This window comes from Giraffa tippelskirchi, chromosome 10, assembly GCF_054371585.1.
Source record: "Giraffa tippelskirchi isolate mGirTip1 chromosome 10, T2T-mGirTip1v1.2.pri, whole genome shotgun sequence".
NCBI classification, from domain to species: domain Eukaryota; kingdom Metazoa; phylum Chordata; class Mammalia; order Artiodactyla; family Giraffidae; genus Giraffa; species Giraffa tippelskirchi.
The window spans coordinates 125,753,283-125,769,012 of NC_137284.1; the positions used below are offsets into that span (position 1 = coordinate 125,753,283).

A 15,730-nucleotide genomic window follows, 5' to 3' on the forward strand; every position below is an offset into this window, starting at 1 on the left:
TCTGAGCTGGCTACAGAGATTCAGGAATGATCTGCAGAGATGGCATTTGAGCTGAGAAGTGAGCCTAGGCCAGTATCCAGTGGGATACCTGGCAGAGGAGTCATGTTTCATCTTGGTATCATTTTCCTGAGCTTTGTAATCGCCCTGATTCCTTTTTTTATTGTCCCCAACTGTATTCCTATAGTAAATATTTGTTGTTGTTTAGTCGCTAAATCATGTCTCTTTTATGATTGTATGGACTGTAGCCCACCATGTTCCTCTGTCCATGGGATTTCCCAAGTAAGAATACTAAAGTTACCATTTCCTTCTCCAGGGGATCTTCCCAACCCAGGGGTGGAACCCAGGTCTCCTGCATTGCAGGCAGATTCTTTAGCAATGAGCCAGTGGGGAAGCCCTTATAGTAAATACTACAAAATCCCTAATATAGTAAAGTTGTGTGGCCTTGCCTTGAGCATAGTGAAGACAAGAAGAGAGATAGGGTTTAGGGACTTCCCTAGCTGTCCAGTGGTTAAGATTACACACTGCCAATGCAGGAGGTGCAGTTTCCATCTCTGGAAGGGAACTAAGATCCCATATGCCTTGCTGTGTGGCCAAATGATTAAAAAAAAAATTAAAAGAAGATATAGGGTTTTATTAAGCTCTACAGCAGGCTGGGGAGAAGGAAATGGCAACCCACTCCAGTATTCTCGCCTGGAGAATTCCATGGACAGAGGAGCCTGACAGGCTACAGTCCATGGGGTCGCAAAGAGTTGGACACGACTGAGCAACTAACACACAGCAGGCTAGAGTACAGATCTCAAAGAGGGGACTGTGAAGTGACTCAGATGAGAGAGAAATAAGCTGAGTCCCTGGGAATTACAGAAATGAGGGAGGGATGGTGGAGAAGAACTGGAGAAGCCAGACTAGACAAAGGGAAAAAAGAGTTAACAGAATTAGCTTAGGGACACAACACTGAATACACTTAATAAGAATATATTTTCTTTATTAAAAATTAAATACACTATATAGTGATCTTTTTTTTTATTAAGTGCCACGTACTTGGCACTTACTCTACACATTTTTTCCTAATTATAGGGACACGCCATGGAAGAAGGGTTCACAGTCCTCAGTCGGAGTCTGAGTGACCTTTCAGAGCCTCAGTTTCCTCATTTGTAGACTGAAAGGTCACTCAGTGTCTTGCTCATTAGAAGCACTGGAAATGACCTAGGTTCTGATTCAGTTACTTCCTAAGCATGTGACTTGGGGCAGGTCCCTTCATCTGAAACCCTCAAAGACACTTGGCCATTGAAAGAGATCCCAGGCTTAGAAGACAGGCTGGAAGGGGCTCTAATGACCCTCCACCCCTTCTCCCATGTTCCAAGTCTCAACACTCATATTTTACAGATCAGGAAACTGAGGTAGGATACAAGGCCAGGTCAGGAATCCAGGCTCCTGGATGAACCTCTCGTTCCTCTGATTCTGAAGCCGAAACTGCTTGTGGATCATCTCCGATAATATCTTCTCTCTGATTTGAGGAGAGACTAATCCAAGGCCATGGTGCGAAAAACAAAGCTAGAGGCCACAGACTCTAGTGCTGATGGAGGATGAGTGCCTCCTTTCTGCGCTGGTGCTGCGGATGCACTAGGGAGCAGGGTGCATCCAGTTTCCGGTTTTCAGGCACGACAGATGTAGCAGTCTCTGTCCAAGGAGATCCCAACTCCTAGAGCGGGCTGGGGGAGGCCCACGTGGGCGCCTCGTGTGCAGCCAGCTTACAGTCACCAGGGAAACAGCCTTCGAGATCTCAAGGGACCACGGCTCTCCCTTCTTCCCACGCACGGGCGAGAGGAAATATCGACCAATGAGATAGCGGGAATCCCGAGACGTCGATGGTATCTAGGCAGGTGTAGAAGAGTTGGCCGCGAGCAGAGGCAGACGCCGGAGCCACCAGTCAGGAGTTTGGAAAAATGGTACCTGGCAAGGAGTAAGTCTGAGATACTCAGCTTCCTCTCCTCCTAGATGTTTCACAGGCACCTCCTCTCATGCAGTCCCCAAATTCACTTCTCCCCTCCCCTCAGATGCTCCTCCTGAATTCAGTTCTCAGTGCTGTCCATTTACTCTAGCAGTGGTGGCCATAGGGTACCGGAGGGTGGAATTCATTGCTGACTTTTGATTCTGCCTGGAAAAGCTGAGTGGGGTTTAGGTAGCGGGCGCCCTTTTCATGAATGGGGATGTCAGAGGAGGGAAGTACCGTCCTGGGAAACAACAGACTAAGGTGTACCTGAGGGGAAGGAGGGCTAGTTAGAGCCAAGTTGTAGGGAGACGAGTGCCAGCTGTGTCCACTTTGTCCTGATACAGTGAAAAATTTCCAGCACACAGTGAAAAATGTGGGTAGGTAGCCACAGAGGCCAGGCTGGACGTTCCTACATGGCAGCCATCTACTTACTATTTGCGTGTGTGTCTGTGGGGTGGAGATGGGGGAGTGGTATATTTTGGACCCAAAAGGCCAAGGTACTATTCCTCAAATGATTATAGAACCTGGTTCAGCCTAATCTGGGGAGGGTTCCTGAAAGGAGGTAAGTCCTCCTCCTTTCCTTTGTTCAGTGGGTGTTAAGGGTCATCTAAGTGTGATGGCCCATCTCTGGGAACCCTGCCACCCAGATAATGAGCATTAAGCTAAAATACCTTCATTTAGCTCACAGGCCTAGCTGTGAATGGCTGCAGGCAGGAAGAAATGAACACATCCTCTCTGGAGGCTGACCTGAACCGGGGAATGTTTGACTTTACTCCCTCCTCTTTTAGTATAAAAGAAGCCCAAATTCCAGGGATATGAGTCCACCATCTTCTTAGTCATCTGGCTTTCTGAAAAAGGTTACTATTCCTTGCCCCAACAACTCGTTTCTCAATTTCTTGGTCTGTTGTGGGGCAAGCAAGTATGAGCTGGGACTCAGTAACAAATTTTGGCGTTCCAGTCGAGAGCCTTGATGTTCCTGGCTAGCCGGTCCAGTTGGGGGATTTTCAGGTAAGGCCCTCACAGATGCCAGGACCACTCGTTCTGAAGATCTTCCTCTCAAAATTCTCCAAATTAGCACTGGCTACCCCAGCGCTTGGCAGTTGGAGCGAGGAACATTTGGAAACTGACAGGCTCCATACAGTAGGGTAAGTTGCTCTGGTGTGTACAGCTAGGAACCTTTATTTCCTCTCTGTTTGGGGCTTTTTCTCTGGAATAAATCAATTAGTTTGGAATACACTGTTGGAGAAAGGAAATAGTTTTTGGACTTGTACCTGATTTGTGAACTGGTTCATTTGTTTCTTTGGATGCTGTTATAGCATTTGTGTGTGAAGTTTGTATTTTTTTTGGTCTTGAATTTCTGTCTTTAAAAACAGGGAATGCTTCAACTATCTCTACAGAAAGTCCTCTGAGGTTCATTTTGGATAAGTGACCTGATTACTGCTATGACCCCATGGATGAGAAGAAGATGATATTTTATTGTAACACTATGTGGTCACAGTACCTGTTAGGATCTCCACAAGGGCTTCAGGCAGAGTTATCTCAGGACCCTGTCACCAGGTACTGCTACCTTTATTGTGTTAATAATGCCATTTATGGTCTTCTGTGTCATTGGTATATGTAAAACCCCAAGACCAAACTTCTTCCCTGTGGCTCAGATGGTAAAGAATCTGCCTCCCAAAGGGGAGGGAGTAAAGTCAAACATTTCCTGGCTCAGGCAGCCTCCAGAAGGGATTGTTAATTTCTTCTTTCTTGCAGTGGACATGGTTATTTGACAATGCTACCCATGTAATTGAACATACCCAATAAGCCTAATTGGGCCTCCCTGGTGGCTTGGATGGTAAAGAATCGGCCTGCAGTGCAGGAGACCAAGGTTCAATCTCTACGTTGGGAAGATCCACTGGCGGAGGAAATGGCAAGCCACTCCAGTATTCTTGCCTGGAAAAAATCTCATGGACAGACAAGCCTGACGGGTTACAGTCCATGGGGTCGCAAAGAGTCAGACACGACTGAGCAACTAATACGCACAAGCACTTTTAGTATAAAAGAATCCTGAATTCTGACTTGGGACCTGAGTCCATCTCTTTAGTCTCCCTGCTTTCCAAATAAAGTCCCTTTTCCTTGCCCCAACAAGTCCTCTCTCAATTAATTAGCCTGTCACGTGGTGAGCAGTTGGAGCTTGGACCTGGTAATAAGACTTTATTCATCTTATAGCTGGAAGTTTGTTCCCTTTTACCAGTCCCTCCCTATTTCCCCCACACCTCAGCTCCTAGCAACCACCTTTCTACTGTTTCTATGATTTTTTTTAGAATAAAAGATTCCACATATAAGTGATTCAGCAATTCCATGTGGTATTTCTCTTGCTCTGTCTGGCTTATTTCACAAAGAAGGTATTCTTTCTTGATGCATCCTGACTGCATCCTGAAAACACTCTGTGCTAAGAGCTGAGGCCTCGGCACTGCCTCTCCAGGCTCCTGGCTGGTGTCCATCCCACCCCTCCCTTCGGTCCCCTCTCCTCTGGCCTAGGATCAAAGGATTCACCCACAAAGACCAGGACTGGGTTCAAGGAAGCTCTTCAGCCCTCCCAAGCTGTGGTCCCCGGAAGCAGTCAGTGGGGTGTGGCCCTGGGACATGATGATGAAGTTCAAGGGGCTTGGGGGCTGATTAGGGAAAAACCATGACCAGAGAGAAGCAGTTGTGATAGAGCAAGGGTGCACCCGAGGGGAAATCCCTCACAGTTTGAGACCGTGAGAGGCTTTTGGTGAGCGGGCCGTCCTCCAGGAGGAGAGGAGACCAAGGGAAGTCCCAGGGATTCAGGGCTGAGAGATGGAGCTCACCGGTCTAGGTGGTGTTGCTCAGAGCATGGTGAGGAATGTCCAGATCAGTTCAGTTCAGTTCAGTCGCTCAGTCGTGTCTGACTCTTTGCGACCCCATGAATTGCAGCATGCCAGGCCTCCCTCTCCATCACCAACTCCCGGAGTCTACCCAAACCCATGTCCATCGAGTCAGTGATGCCATCCAACCATCTCATCCTCTGTTGTCCCCTTCTCCTCCTGCCCCCAATCCTTCCCAGCATTAGGGTCTTTTCCAATGAGTCAACTCTTTGCCTGAGGTGGCCAAAGTATTGGAGTTTCAGCTTCAGCATCAGTCCTTCCAATGAACAACCAGGACTGATCTCCTTTAGGATGGATTGATTGGATCTCCCTGCAGTCCAAGGGACTCTCAAGAGTCTTCTCCAACACCACAGTTCAAAAGCATCAATTTTGCGGCGCTCAGCTTTCTTCACCGTCCAACTCTCACATCCATACATGAACAAATGTCTAGATCAGGGAACTGCAAAGGGCACTTGGGGTCTTCTAACTACCAGGCTCTATCTTATCTACCAGTGGCAGATGTGCAATGAGCCATGTCTTACAGAGTATGCACATCAGCAGGATCTAAATGGCTAGAAATCCACTTGTTTGGGCTTGATTTACAATAACTAGATGTGTAAAGTTTTGAGTTTCTCACAGGCAGGCTTTGGATGGGTCTCAGTCTGCAGTGAAGAAATAAACAACCCAGGGGCTGATACACAGAGGCTGTGTTTGGCTCACTTACATAACAGATGAACTGAAAGAGAATAGAAACATTTCCCAATGGCCTTCCCTCTAGGCACGACCTTGGCTCAAGTGCCTCTCAGACACTACATGAGGGCATCTCATTACAGGTAACCTCCACCCTCAGAGGATTATTGAGGCTGCCATTCAAGGTCCTTTATGGTCTGGCCTCTGCTGGCTCTTGCACTGGCTGTTAAGTGTTTCGTGGCTCACTGGGTAGGCAGCCTCCTTAGAATACAAATTTCCTCCTATTATTATCCCACTTGAAAACTTTAATGCTCCCTATTGTCCACTTTTCAGGAGGAGAAGGGGATGACAGAGGATGAGATGGTTGGATGGCATCACCGATTCAATGGATATGGGTTTGAGCAAGCTCCAGGAGTTGGTGATGGACAAGGAAGCCTGGCATGCTGCAGTCCATGGGGTCGCAAAGAGTGGGACATGACTGAGTGACTGAACTGAACTGATTGTCCACTTTGTTCTACAAACTGAGTCACTTCAAACAACAGAAATGTATTGTCTTACAGTTCTGGAGGCTAGAAGTTCAAAATCAAGGTGTCACAAGACCATTCTCTCTGAAGAAACTTGGGGGAGGAATGCCTTCTTTCCTTTCCTGGCTTCTGATGTTTGCTAACAATCCTTGAGTTCTCTGGCTTGTGGAGGCACCACTTCAATCTCTGCCCCCTGCCCCGCATCCCTCGCCACATGGTATACCAGCCTCTCCCCGTGTGTCTCTTCCCTTCTTACAAGGGCATCTTTCCTGTTGGATTGGGATCCACCCTTAATGACCTCATCTTAACTGATTACATCTGCAAAAGATTTTAATTCCAGGATCTTCCATGGGAGTCTAGTGGTTAAGACTTCGCCTTCTAGTGCAGGGGGTGTGGGTTTGAACCCTGGTCGAGGATATAAGATCCTTGTTTTGCAGCCAAAAAACCAAAACATAAAACAGAAGCAATATTGTAGCAAATTCAATAAAGACTTTAGAAATGGTCCACATAAAAAAATACCTTAAAGAAAAGATCATGTTTCCAAATGAGGTCACATTCACAGATACAGGTGTTAGGACTTCAACCTAACATTTTGAGGAACACAACTCAACCCATAATACCAAGTGGCTAACTTCTAGTTAAAGGTATGTGGTAGAAATATACAGGAGCTTTTCATAGACCTTTCTTAGGAAATAGCCTGTTGATTCCCTTTCCTCTTTCTCTGTCCTTTCCTCCATCCTGCTGCCCAGAACTCAGACACTGATGTTGAGCCACACAAGATGAAGCAACAATGCAGAGTGGATTGGGTTCTTCACAGCGTGCAGCGCACGATCAGTCCTGGACAGTCAACTCGGACTTTAAAGAGACATCAGGAACTTCCCTAGTGGTCCAGTGGTTAGGACCCCGTGCTTTCACTGCTGGGGGCCCAGGTTCGATCCCTGGTTGGGGAACTATGATCCCACAAGCCGTGTGTGGCACAGAGGTAAAAAAAAGAAGAGAGAAATCAATGTATCAATATATTGAGTATTTCTATCTCTTGGGGCATAACCCAGTTCTGACCAACACACTTCTTGCTGTCCTGGACCTGTGGCTTCTCCATGAGGTTTGGTTTCTCCTTGGAGTTGCCACAGGGGAAGTAAGCATGGGTCCTTTTGCTTTTAAGTCTTCAAACTAACTTGGATTCTGTCACGTAATCTCTTTCTCAGGAACATAGCACCTGATCTTTCTCTTCTCTTCTGACTTTTTTTCTCCCTTACTCAAGCAGAGGGTCTTAATGTCTCCCAGGGCAGGAAAACCATTATTCTCTTTCATTCATCCAAATCTGTGATTTCTGTCTTAAACTGTCTGCTCTGACTCCCTTGGGGCTTTGACTTTTGAGATTCAAAACCTTTATCTCATTCTGTCCTCTAAAAGATGTAGATTAAAAGTCAGAAATCTAGATCAGATTTTTTGTGTCACTTTTGTGTCTTTTGTACTTTTCTGTCACTGTACGACTCGGCCCCACCCCCATTCTCTGGGACTATGAGCCCAGAACATTGTAGCTGGGACCCGAAGAGGGAAAGGATCACAAGAGACCGGGGATGTCCAGGAATGAAGACATGTTCACTAATTTATCAGCTATGACCCATCTATGTGAGTATTCACCTAGCTCATGTGCCCGAAAATGCCACCACTAGAAGTCTTAAAGAATTTCCCCCAAAAGAAAAATTCTAAGTTCAAAAAGTGTGAGAAACAGAACTGTTTTTCAATTGAGTACAGTTGATTTTCAGTGTATTAGTTTCAACTGTATAGTAAAATGATCCACCTAAGTATACATATATATTCTTTTTAAGTGGAGTAGGAAATGGCAACCCACTCCAGTATTCTTTTTAAGATTTTCTCATTATAGGTCATTACAAGATGATGAGTATAGTTCCCTGTGCTATACCGTAGGTCCTTGTTGTTTATTTTATATATAGTAGTCTGTGTTAATCTCTTAATTTATTTCCCCCTCCTCTTTCCTCTTCGGTAACCAAAAGTTTGTTTTCTGTGTCTGTGAGTCTGTTTCTGTTCTGTAAATAGGCTCATTTGTATCATTTTTTTTAGATTCCACATATTAGTGGTATCACGTGGTATTTGCCTTTCTCTGTTTGACTTACTTCACTTAGTATAATAATCTCTAGGTCCACCCTTGTTGCTGCAAATGGTACTGTTTCTTTTCTATAGCTGAGCAGTATTCCATTGTGTGTGTATATACCACATCTTTATCCATTCATTGTTGGACATTTAGGTTGCTTTCATGTCCTGGAGATTATACTGAATAAATAGTGCTGCTATGAACATTGGGGTGCAGGTATCTTTTCAAATTAGAGTTTTCATCTTTTCTGGATATATTCCTAGGAGTAGGTTTGCTGGATCATATGTCAACTCTATTTTTAGTTTTTTAGTCAACCTCATACTGGTTTTCATAGTGGCTGCACCAATTTACATTCCCACCAACAGTGTAGAAGGGTTTCCTTTTCTCCTCAGCCATTCCAACATCTGTTTGTAGATTTTTTTGATGATGGCCGTTCTGACTAGTGTGACGTGATACCTCATAGCAGTTTTGATTTCATTAATGATTAGTAACGTTGAGCATCTTTTCATGTGGTTTTTGGCCACCTGTATGTCTTCTTTGGAAAAAATATCTATATCTTCTGCCCATTTTTTTTATTGGGTGGTTGGGTTTTTTTTTTATATTGAGCTGCATGAGCTGTTTGTATATATTGGAGATTAATCTCTTGTGGGTTGCTTCATTTGCAAATATTTTCCCCCATTCTGAGGGTTGTCTTTTCATTTTGTTTATGGTTTCCTTTGCTGTGCAAAAGCTTTTAAGTTTAATTAGGTCTCATTTGTTAGTTTTTGTTTTTATTTTCATTACTCTAGGAGATGGATCAAAAAAGATCTTGCTGCGATTTATGTTGAAGAGTGTTCTGCCTGTGTTTTCCTCTAAGAGTTTTATAATGTCCAATCTTACATTTAGCCCTTTAATCCATTTTATTTTTGTTTATGGTATTAGGCAGTGTTCAAATTTTATTCTTTTACATGTAGCTGTCCAGTACCACTTATTGATGGCCATTCTGACTGGTGTGAGGTGGTACTTCATTATAGTTTTGATTTGTATTTCTTTAGTAATTAGTGGTACTGAGCATCTTTTCATGTGCCTTTGGGCCATTAATCCCTTCTTGGTCATATCATCTGCAAATACTTTTTCCCATTCTGTGGGAGATCTTTTCGTTTTGTTTTGCTTATGGTTTCCTTTGCTCTGCAAAAACTTTTGTTTGATTAAGTCCAATTTTTTTATTTTGGTTTTCATTCTCATTACTCTAGGAGATAGATCAAAAAAAATATTCTTGTGAACACTCAGAAATTTTAATATGCACTATGCAGTAGATGCATGCATGTGTACAGTAGATAGGGTGTAGCATATCCAAATGTTTCTTTCTCCCCAGAAGCTTTTACAAGCCCACAAGGGTCTGTGTCTTCTAAAATGCATCTCTACATGAGTATATGTGTGTGTGTTGTTGCAGAGAGTGTTTGGGAGGAAAAATAAGCTGATACAAATGGTGGCCTCAGGACTTTCCTGGCAGTCCAGTGGTTAAGACTCCATGCTTCCACTGCCAGGGGCATGGGTTCGATCCCTGGTTGGAATGAAGATCTCATATGCAATGCAGCATGGCGAAAAAAAAAAAAAACAAAATACAAAAACCAAATGGTGGCCTTTGGGGAGCTGGGTGGGAATTAGGCTTTCTTTACACTGAACAGCTTTCAACGCTTTTGGCTTATGTTTACTATGTGGCTCAGATGGTAAAGAATCCACCTGCAATGCAGGAGACCCAGGTTCAATCCCTGGGTGGGGAAGATCCCTTGGAGAAGGAAATAGCAACCACTCAAGTATTCTTGCCTGGAGAATTCCATGGGCAGAGGAACCTGACAGGCTTCATGGGGGTCACAAAGAGTCAAACATAATTGAGCAACTAACACTTACATTAAAAGAGATACAATAAGTTTGTGGAAGCTTAGATGAGTCTCCAAGCTGGATGTCTGGTTGACATCATATTTAACTGAATCCTCCTTAGGAATGACAGCTGTCACCCTCCCCTGAGAACCAGCATAAGAAATATCCCTCAGAAACTCATCAACGAACCTGATGTAAGAATGACATTGAGGATGCTATAAAATAGAAAAGCAAAAGTGAAAAAGAACACTCCAAACTGATTTAACTGCTTATCTGCCACATTTCTAAAAGCTCTGATGTGCTGCCAGAGTTGAGACCCACGGGGACTGGGAGTGATATGTAAGACACGCTCCTCTGCTAGCCATTCCCTTGTGTTGGGTGAGGCCCTGGGCACGGGGAATTCTAGAGGGAGTGAGATTCAGTCTCTATCTTCAAATGGCTCCTGGAGCAGGAAGTTGCTTTTTATCTTAGGAAAAGATTTTCCAGACAGAGCCTCACCTTCATTGTTTACACTGGAGCTGGGTTTGCCCAGAGAGAACTGAGTTTGTCAAGTCAGCCTTGGGAGATAAAGAGCTTTGGGTCACCTGGAACCACAGGGTAGCCTGGCGCATCCAGGAACTTCTGAGAGCCTCCACATTCCAGACCTCATTCTCCGGCCTAAAACTGTAAGTAGGGACAGGGCTGGCTTGTGTAACAGCTGGATCTGAAATTTGCTATAGAAAAAAGTCTTTTCGGTTGCCAGCTCTCTACAATTTTTAGTATCCCAGATACAGATTCACCCAAACTTTAAAAAATTTATTTATCTTATTTTTTACTGAAACATAGTTGATTTACAATGTCATGTTAGTTGCTAATGTTCAGCAAAGAATATATTTGTTTCCATTATGGTTTATCATAGGATATTGAATATAGTTTCCTGTGCTCTACAGTGAGATCTTGTTGGTTATCTATTTTATATGTAGGGTAGTCTGTATCTGTGAATCCTAATTTATCCCTTCCCCACCCTCCAAAGCTGAGCGCCGAAGAATTGATGCTTTTGAACTGTGGTGTTGGACAAGACTCTTGAGAGTCCCTTGGACTGCAAGAAGATCCAACCAGTCCATCCTAAAGGAGATCAGTCCTGGGTGTTCACTGGAAGGACTGATGTTGAAGCTGAAACTCCAATACTTTGGCCACCTGATGCAAAGAGTTGATTCATTGGAAAAGACCCTAATGCTGGGAAGGATAGCGGGCAGGAGGAGAAGGGGATGACAGAGGATGAGATGGCTGGATGGCATCACTGACTCGATGGACATGGGTTTGGGTAGACTCTGGGAGTTGGTGATGGACAGGGAGGCCTGGCGTGCTGCGATTCATGGGGTCGCAAAGAGTCGGACATGACTGAGCGACTGAACTGAACTGAACTGAACACCCTCCAGAGAGGGGAAACACTTTTGTAGCTTTTTGTTTTCTATGTCTTTGCATCTGTTTTTGTTTTATAAATAAGTTTGTGCATGTATGTATGCTCAGTCGCTTCAGTCATGTCCGACTCCTTGTTACGCCACGGACTGCAGGCTGCCAGGCTCCTTTGTCCATGGGATTCTCTAGGCAAGAATACTGGAGTGGGTTTCCATGCCCTCCTCCAGGGGATCTTCCTAACCCAGGGATCGAACCCACGTCTCCTGCATTTCAGGCAGATTCTTAACCCCCTGAGCCACCTGGAAAGCCCAATAAATAAGTTCATTTGTATAATGTATTAGATTCCACATATAAGTGATATAATATGGTATTTGTTTTTGTCTGACTTCACATAGTATGGATAGTCTCCATGTCTTGGCTACTGTGAATAGTGCTGCTATGAATGTTGGGGTGCATGTATCTTTTTGAATTTAGAGTTTTATCTGGATACATGCCTAGGAGTGGGATTGATGCATCATATGGCAACTCTATTTTTAGTTTCTTAAGGAACCTCCATACTGTTTTCCACAGTGGCTGCACCAGTTTGCATTCTCATCAACACTGTAGGAAGTTTTCCTGATATCCACAGCCTCTCTATTATTTATTATTATTAAAAATTTTTTTATTGGAGTATAGTTGATTTACCATGCTGTTAGTTTCAAGTGTACATATACATATGTACATGTACATGTGTACATGCATGCTAAGTCACAACCCCATGGACTGTAGCCCACCATGCTCCTCTGTCCATGGGATTCTTCAGGCAAGAGCACTGGAATGTGTTAGCTGGGCCCTCCACCAAGGGATCTTCCTGACCCAGGGATCAAACTCGTGTCTCTTATGTCTCCTGCATTGGCAGGCAGGTTCTTTACCACTAGTGCCATCTGGGAAGCCCACATATACATATACCCACTTTTTTTAAGATTCTTTTCCCATTTAGGCCATTACAGAGTATTGTGTAGAGTTCCCTATGCTACTTTAGCATTTATTATTTATAGAATTTTAATAATACCAAGCCTTTTAAAAACTCTGACAACAGAGAAATCATTCCATGGGACAAAATATTCCAATTTTGGACAACTGTAATTCTATCTTAAGTTTTTATCCTGAAATAGTTACAGGCTTGTAGAAAACTGTAAAACTAATCCAACAAGCTTCCTGCACCGCTCACCTATTTCCCCCAGGTAGTGACATCTTATATGGGTGTAGTACAATATCAAAGCCAGGAAATTGGTACATTACTCTTCTAGACTACAGGCCTTATTCAGTTTTTACCACTTGAAAAAAAAAAAAAGAAAGAAAAACTGTATTCATTTGTGTGTATGTATATCCATGCAGCTTGATTGCCTCTGGAAATTTCTGTCATCACCACCACAATCAAGATACAGAACTGCTCAATTGCTGAAAAAGAACTCTCTCCTGCGGCCTTTTTGAATTTACGCTCACCCCTCCCCCTCCCCTTCCTGGAAACCACTAATCTGTTCTCCATCTCTACATGGAGAATGTTATATAAATGGAATCATACAGTATGCAATCTTTATTTGAAAGATAACAGCTTTATTGACATATAATTCCCATACCATGCATTTCATCCATTTAAAGTGTTCAGTTCAATAGTTTTTTTCATATATTAACAGTTGCACAACCATCACCACAGTCAATTTAGAACCTTTTCATCACCCCCCAAAGAAACCTTATACCCTTATAAGTCACTCCCTATTTTTCCCAACCCCTCAGTCCTAGGGATGCACTAATCTACTTTTTACCTCTATAGATTCACTTTTTTTGGACATTTCATATAAACAGAATCATTTAATATGTGGTTTTTTGTGACTGACTTCTTTTACTTGGCACAATGTTTTCAAGGTTCATCCACATTGTTGCAACTGTAGGAAGAGCTGAAACAAGTCCTGCTCTATCAATAATAAGACACTGAGCTGTTTTTCAAAGACAACAGAGCAAAACCATAAATCATGCAAAGTAAGCACGGAAGAGAAAATTTTAACCTTAAATAACACTCGGAACTAAAGTTCCCCCCAACCCCCTTGTGTTGGGTGAGGCCCTAAGCATGGGGAATTATAAAGAGAGTGTGAGGCCCCCCAAACCCCAGAACTAAACTATGGAGACATGACTGGAACTTGAATGCTGGAACTCTTTCAGAAACGAAAGTTCCATTGCCCAGAAGATTCACTGAAGCCTCCTCCCATATCTTCCCATAAATACCAAGTTCCAAAGCCCTCCATTTGAAATCTGTCTCACCAGCATTTCTGCATACTAATCCATTCTCCTCTAACTCTTAAAAGTTTGACTGAATCCCAGATTTGGGAAACAGATTTGAGCTAGGCCTCCTGTCTCCTTGCAGGTTCATGTTGCAATAAAGCTTTTTCTTTCCTCAAAAGCCAGTGCCATAGTATTGGCTTCTATGCACATGGGGCAGCAAGCCTTTTGCTCAGTAACACTGTAGCATGTACTTCATTCCTTTTTATTGCTGAATAATATTCCCTGTATGAATAAACCACTTTGTTTAGCCATCAGTTGATGGACATTGAGTTGTTTCCACTTTTTGGCTGTGATGAATAATGCTGCTGTGAACATTTATGTACAAGTTTTTGCATGGACATATGTTTCCAGTACTCTTAGCTATATCTGAGTGAAATTAGTGAATCATATGATCACTGTATGTTTAATCTTCTCAAGAATAGCCAAACTGTTTTCCAAAGCAGTTATACTATTTTACATTCTCACCAGCAGTGTATGAAGATTCTGATATCTCTGCAACATCACCAATACTTACTGTCTTTTTGATTATAGCCATTCTTTTCTAGTGAAGGTGAAGTAGGATCTCATTGTGGTTTTGATTTGAATTTCCCTAATGAGTAAAGAGATTGAACATCTTTTTGTTTCGCTTTAAAAAAAAATAGGCAAATTTATTGTAGGACACTTGGACAGTACAGATAAATGGAATGGAAACGCCTATGTATCATTTTGGAAATCAGCCATGATTTGAATTTAAAAATTGTTACAAGCAAAATTTCATTTCATCATGATGCTTTCTTTTGTTTTTTCTTTTCATTTTCTTCTTCTTTTTTTTTTCAATCTCAGCAATGTATTTCTCAGTTTCTTCAGGATTTAAAATCTTGAGTGGTTGATCTTGCCTCACAACAGCAAGCTCTATGTTTTTGCCACCTGACTGAACCACTTCCAGAAGGACCCTGATAGCCAGCTTAATAGTCAGATCATTTCAATTGCTTCCTCAGTATAATTCTTCTCTAGGAATTCACGCACTGACTTGGCAACCCGGCCTATAGCATTGGCCTTCCAGGCATGGTATGTGCCGGAGAGGTCAGTCTGATAGAGTCGGGGGGTGCCATCAAAGTCAAAACCCACAAGGAGGGCAGAGATACCAAACCACCGGCGCCCCTTGCTCTGTGTGTAGCGCTGCTTCAGATTGGCGATATAGCGGGTGATGTACTCCATGGTGACCGGGTCCTCCACAGTCAGCCGGTGGCTCTGGCATTCCACCCGGGCCCTATTGATGACTATCCTTGCGTTAGCAGTGAGGCCGGCGAATGCCATGCAGACATTATTATCCGGAGCACAGACCTTCCACACCGTCCTTTCATCCTGCAGTTTGGCCACTGACTTCTTCTCCACACCAAGAACAACAACGTCTTTTCCTCGAACACCGAACGCGGTACAGCCCTTCTTCATGGCCTCCTGCAAGTACTCCGCTTGGAAGAGGTGGCTGTTGGAAGAGAAGACGGTGATGGCGCGGTTATAGCTCATGCCTGCGAAACGTCGCGGTTGGGTTGGGAAAAGTGCACACTCACTGCCACGCAGTGATTCACAACGTTGCTGTGCCAGCACTGTGCGCCTCCCCCCCCACCTTGTTTTGCTTTTATCAAGACTTTATTTCCATCAGTAGTGTATCAGACTTCTCGTTTCCATATAACTTTGCCAAGCCTGCATAGTATATATGTGTATATACTATATATCCAGTATAGTTGATTTACAATGTGTTATTTTTTTGGTGTACAACAAAGTGATCCAGTTATATATATATTCTTTTTCATATTCGCCTTCATTATGGTTTATTACAGGATATTGAATATAGTGCCCTGTGCTATATAATAGGACTTCGTTATTCACTCATACTATATAATCCTGAATGCCCAATCCTTCCCTTTCCCCTGCCCTTGGCGACCACAAGTCTGTTCTCTAGGTCTGTGAGTCTGTTTCTGTT

The 15,730-nt window shown here is 43.4% G+C and overlaps 1 non-coding gene and 1 pseudogene across 1 annotated transcript; one reads left to right on the forward strand and one right to left on the reverse strand.

The window, feature by feature from the left end:
* The first annotated feature begins 6,951 nt into the window (after positions 1 to 6,951).
* TRNAE-UUC (transfer RNA glutamic acid (anticodon UUC)) lies at positions 6,952 to 7,024 on the forward strand. The gene has a single exon. It is a non-coding gene; the product is annotated as a tRNA-Glu (tRNA).
* Positions 7,025 to 14,528: 7,504 nt separating this feature from the next.
* Positions 14,529 to 15,273, reverse strand: LOC145524687 (proteasome subunit alpha type-7 pseudogene; annotated as a pseudogene).
* Between the last annotated feature and the right edge of the window lie 457 nt (positions 15,274 to 15,730).